The sequence below is a fragment of the Carlito syrichta genome, unplaced genomic scaffold (genome assembly GCF_000164805.1).
Source record: "Carlito syrichta isolate Samal-C Ts95f unplaced genomic scaffold, Tarsius_syrichta-2.0.1 Scaffold42731, whole genome shotgun sequence".
Lineage (NCBI taxonomy): Eukaryota > Metazoa > Chordata > Mammalia > Primates > Tarsiidae > Carlito > Carlito syrichta.
Genome location: NW_006986827.1, coordinates 4,828 through 10,488, shown reverse-complemented (window position 1 = coordinate 10,488; position 5,661 = coordinate 4,828). Strand labels below are relative to the sequence as shown.

Genomic DNA, 5,661 nt, shown 5'->3' with positions numbered 1-5,661 from the left:
TGGCTGTGCTTCAGAAATTCAGGGTCAATAGCCTTAGTCAAGGCACAAAGCAGGAAGAGGTGAGCACAGCTGTCTCTAGGAGTGGGCAAGGTATGTACAATCACGGATGAGGTATGCATGCTCACAAAGGATTTAAACTTCTCAGTCTTGCTACGAAAATGGAACTGAGTTAAAAGGAAAAGCTGTGGCTTCCCCCTACTATCCACCTCTGGATCCAGTCCACAATCTTACTTCATCATATAGAAAATGAAACTGACAAGGATCTCCAAAAGTAAATCACTATTTGGGCAAATGAAACAAAATGCTTCACTAATCCCAATTATTGGTTGTGCCTCCTGGACTAGAAGCATTTTGGAGACAAAGGAGTGTTTCACAAAATTGAAATGTCATTCAGGCAAAGGACAAAACATTTTCCACAAACACTTAAAATTTCAAACTTTCAAACGGCCCTTACAGCTGAACCATCATTATGTTACAGTAGCGAGGGTCCTGGGGATCCTTTAGCAGCTAAGGCCGATTTAAAGGGCACGGGGTCTCTTCGGGTTGATCTGCTTGCTGGCTTGTTCCTCTTCTTGTAGAGCTGCACGAAAAGATTTCACTTTATTCCGCAGTTCAGTTAAAATGTCTATTTTTTGCTCAAGAATAGCTTCAAGTTGTGTGGCATATGAATCTACATCATAGTCTACTTCTTCAGTCATCTCTAGGAGAGGCTTTTCATCTTCTAACCATCGAATAGATTCCTGGAACACTGCCCTGTGATCTTCTACAACTTGTTCTTCCATTTCTACCATTTGTGAGACAGCTTCATGGAAAGTAAACAATTGTGAAGGAACTTCTTCATTTTGTTCACAAAGAAGTTTTAGATCATCTCTTTGAGGGGAACTCCCCACACCCCACTGTGTCTCAATCTGGTTTGGGGGCTGGTGCATTATTGGACAAACATCACCAGCAGCAGTTGGATCTACAGTCAATTCGTTGACCCTATTTGCATATCTTAATGTATTAAGCGTATTTTCACAGGATGCCATTCCTGGAGAGATTGTGGCAATCATGCAGGTACGAGAGTTTTCACCTATGAATGAATCTCTTAACACCTGAGTGAGTTTACTTGCTCGGAAAGGAGTATGAGGTTTATTTCTACCTAAGGCTCTGATGCACTCCTTGAGTGCTAAAAGGCTTTTATTAATTTCAGTACCTTCAAGCCTAGTTTGCCTGTCTGTACTAGAAGTATCAGCTTCTCTTTCATTTCCAGCCAAATCGATGAGAGAAAATTTGCCATATAGTTCTCCTTTCCTTCTAAGAATAATCTGAAACACTGCATGGCTCCGAGATGAAAGTGCATTTGCTGATGTTTGACCGGATGTTCTGCAACTGTTGCCTAGGTCATTGAGTTTCAGGACATCCTCAACACATTTGACCTCCCGTTCCTGTAATCCCACCACTTGAACCTGCTGTTTTCCATCTTCTAGAACTCTTAATTTTGTTTTCCTATTTAGCAAGTCAAACACCTTTCCACTATAAATTTCAAAAAAGGTTGCATATACTTGAAGTTCTAGTTTCTTATAGTTTGGCTTCTTTAGCAGTAAAAAGACATCTCGAGCTGCTAATGCATAAATCCCTTTAGAGCAATCTTGGTTCTTTCCTGAAAAGTCATCACCCGTAGTATGAGTTTTTCCACTTCCAGTCTGCCCATAAGCAAAGCATGTAGCCATTCCCCTTTCAAATATAGTTTCCACTAGTGGTCTAGCAGTAAACCTGTAAACCATTTCATTAGGAGCTGAGTCATCAAAGGCATAATCAAAATGAAATGTTTGGTTTTCTAGGTACCTTGTTAAATCTACTTTTTGTTTGGGTTCATGTACCATCACAACATCTTTACTAGGAATTGTGATTACATCAAGATCTTTCATTCGAGTTTCTTTTTTATTGAGTGGTCGTTTTCTTACATAAACACATGTCCTATGTTCATCAATAGGATCTGCTGTTGTTAATGATCTATAGTTCAAACTTCCTCTAAAGTCTCTGATCATGCACATAATTTCATAATTTGGATTTGTAGCATCAACATCCTGGGCTCTTTTTTCTCTAAGTTCTTGATGTTGCGGTCTCCTTTTTTCTCGTTTTTCTTGCAATTTTTCTGCTTCTTTCACACAATTAGATCTTCTACGTGCATTCTGTTGTGCAGAGGAAGACTGTTCAGGAAGCTGACTAGGCTGCGCACAGGCAGAACCAACCACTCTATTATCTCTTGGTGGAGGGTCATTCTTAACAGAAGCCACAGTCCGTCCATTCTTTACAATTTTGTTTACTTTGAGGACGTGGGAGGTGGAGGTGTTTCTGGACTGGGTTCAAGTTCTTCATCAGGGACAAGGTCAGGGTTAAGTGAAAAGATGCTCTCCAGGTCAATCTCTTTGCCCTTTGTATCTCCATTTTCTATCCATTCAACAGTTACACTTTCATTAGCTTCGTTTAAAGATGTTACCATTGCTTGGTGTATTCGGCCATCACTCCGCTTGATCTCCACGTAAATCCCGATCTGGATCTTGCCGAAGTTAGCCGTTGCCATCACCTTATCTGGAGCAGCGGCAGCGGGCTGAGGGAGGGGGATGGGAGGGCGGAAAAGGCAGGGAGGGGGCTTGATAAAGTTTAAAGTCTGGAAATGTGAGACCTTCCACTGTGTGTTTTTCTTTTTCTTTTCTTTTTCTTTTTTTTGCCAAAGAGTGTTTTGGTTATTCATGGTTTTTTCATATTTCCCTATGAATTTCTGTATTGTTGTTACCAGGTCTGAGAAGAATGATGTTGATAATTTAATGGGTAGTGCATTGAATCTGTAGATTGCCTTTGGTGGAAGGGACATCTTAACAATCCATGAGCATGGAATACTTTTCCATTTGTGTCTTCTTTGATTTCTTTGAACACTGTTTTGTAGCTTTCATTGTAAAGGTCCTTCACTTCTCTGGTTAGGAAGATGTCGAGGGATTTCCGTGTGTGTGTGTGTGTGTGTGTGTGTGTGTGTGTGAGAGAGAGAGAGAGAGAGAGAGAGAGAGAGAGAGAGAGAGAGAGAGTACTGTGAATGGGATTTTGCTTTTTATTTGGTTCTTTGTCTGTTGGTGGTGTACAGGAATGAAATGTCTTTTGCACGTTGATTTTGTACCCTGAGATTTTGCCAAAATTCTTTATCAGTGCAAGGAGGTTTTTGACAGATTTTCTTGTGCTTCCAAACTATAAATTCATATCATCAGCAAAGAGGGGTAACTTGACTTCTTCTTCTCCTGTTTGGATAACTCTGACTTCCTTCTCTTGTCTGATGGCTCTAGGTAAGACTTCCAACACTATGTTGAAAAGGAGGGGTGAAAGTGGGAAGCTTTGTCTTGTTCCAGTTTTCAGGGGAAATGCTTCCAATTTCTGTTCATTTAGAAATATGTTGGCTGTGTTTTTCATAGGTGGCTATTACTATTTTGAGGTATGTTCCCTCTACTTTCAGGCATTCAAGGGTTTTTATCAAAAAGGGATGTTGGGTTTTATTGAAAGCTTTCTCTGTGCCTAATGATTTAATCATGTGGTTCTTGTTTTTACATCTGTTGATCTATTTAATTATGTTTCTGGTCTTGCAGATGTTGAATGAACCCTGCGTCGCTGGGATGAAGCCTATGTGACCATGCTGGATGAATTTTGGTGTGTGTTGCTGGATTTGATTTGCTAGAATCTTGTTGAGAATTTTGCATCCATGTTTGCCAGGGAAATGGCCTGTAGTTCTTTCTTTGTTGGATCATTACCCAGTTTGGGTATCATAAATGTGATGTTAGCTTGTTAAAATGATTTGCCAAGAGTTCCATCTTTCTCAATCACCTGGAATAATTTCAATAAAATTGGTGTCAGATCCACCTTGTATGTTTTGCAGAATTCTGCTGGAAAGTCACCTGATCCAGGGGTTTTTTTGTTTTGTTTTGTTTTGTTTTTTGTAGGTAGTTTTCTTATGATGGAGTCAGTTTCCTGGGTTGTTATTTGTCTATTTAGGGGCTCAATTTCTTCTTGTTTCAACCTTGGAAGGCTGCATGATGTTTAGAAAGTCCTCCATTTCATTTAGGTTTTCAAGTTTGTTTCCATACAGGTATACATAGTAGTCTCTGATAATCTTTTTTATTTCTCTGGGGTCAGTTGTAACCTGATCTATTTCATTTCTGATTGCGTTTATTTGGACTTTTTCTTTCTTTTTGTTGGTCATTTTGGCAGAGGTCCATCAATCTTGTTTATCCTTTCAAAGAACCAGCTTTCTGCTTCATTGATTTTTTTTCTATGATATTTTTGTCTTCTATATCCCATATTTGGGCTTTTACTTTGATGATCTGGATTTTCCTGCTGAAGTTAGGGTTTCAGTGGTCTTGACTTTCCAACTCCCTTAGGTGATTTGTTAGGCTATTACCTTGTGATCCTTCTGTTTTCTTGATGTGTGTTCATAGTAATATAAATTCCACTCTAACTACTGATTTCATGGCATCCCAGAGGTTTTGGTAAGATGTGTCTTTATTTTCAAATGTTTCCAGGAATCCTTTAATTTCTGTTTTGATTACTGTGTCGACCCAGGAGTTGATCGGCATCATGCTGTTTATTGTCCATGTCTTTGTGGGTTTTGGAGGAATTTTTATGTGGCTGTTGATATTTATTTTTATTCCACTGTAACCTGAGAAGGTGCATTGACATATTTCAATCTTATAAAATTTGTTTATGTTTGATTTGTGGCCAAGGATGTAGTCGATCTTGGAGTATGTCCCATGTGGTGATGAGTAGAATATATATTCCGTGGTTGTTGGGTGGAGTGTTCTGTAGGTATCTATTTAGTCCATTTGGTCAAGAATCAGTTTGAGGTTCCAGATCTCCTTGTTGATTTTTTGTCTCGATGATCTATCTAGGGTTGTTAGTGGGGCATTTTGGCCCGCAGCTATGATAGTGTTAGAGTCAATATCTTTTTTTAGTTTTCTTAGTAGCTGCTGTAGAAAAGCTGATGCTCCTGTGTTGGGTGCAATATGTTTAGAATGGATATTTCTTGTTGATGGATTAAACCTTCTGTCATTATGTAGCATCCTTTGTATCTTTTTAAATGTTTGATAGCTTAAAGGTTGTGTTAGCTGATATTAAAATCATGACACCGGTCGTCTTTTGTGTTCCAGTCACCTGAAAATTTGTTTTCCACCCTCTAAATTTGAGTGTCATTTGTAGGGAGATGTGTGTCCTGGAGGCAGTATATTGTAGGTTCATGATTTTTTTTTAATCCAGTTTGCCATTCTATGACTTTTCAGTGGTGCATTTAATCCATTTATGATCAGGCTGATTATTGAGATGTGAGAGGTTATTTCTTTTGGGTTTTCTTTTGATTTTTGTGTTGGTACGTGTGTGTGTGTTTTCAGTTTTGCAATCATGATGCATGCTGTGTTGATTCTGTTTTTCTGCATTCTTGGGAAGAGCCTGGTCATTCTTTTTTATTACTTCTTTGCTTAATACCTTTTTAAGCGTCTCTTGTAGAGCTGGTCTGGAGGCAGTATAAACTCATGGATTGCATGTCTGGGAAGGATTTTAATTCTGCATCACTGAAGAAGCTCAGCTTGCTTAGCTTGAGTAGAAAATTCTTGGCTGGAATTTTCTATCTTTGAGAACCTTGAAGAT

At 39.0% G+C, this 5,661-nt stretch overlaps 1 pseudogene across 1 annotated transcript; it reads right to left on the bottom strand.

The window, feature by feature from the left end:
• Positions 1–518: 518 nt before the first annotated feature.
• Positions 519–2,630, bottom strand: LOC103249469 (annotated as a pseudogene). The gene has a single exon (XR_503618.2). The product of XR_503618.2 is annotated as a kinesin-like protein KIF2A pseudogene (transcript).
• Positions 2,631–5,661: the final 3,031 nt, after the last annotated feature.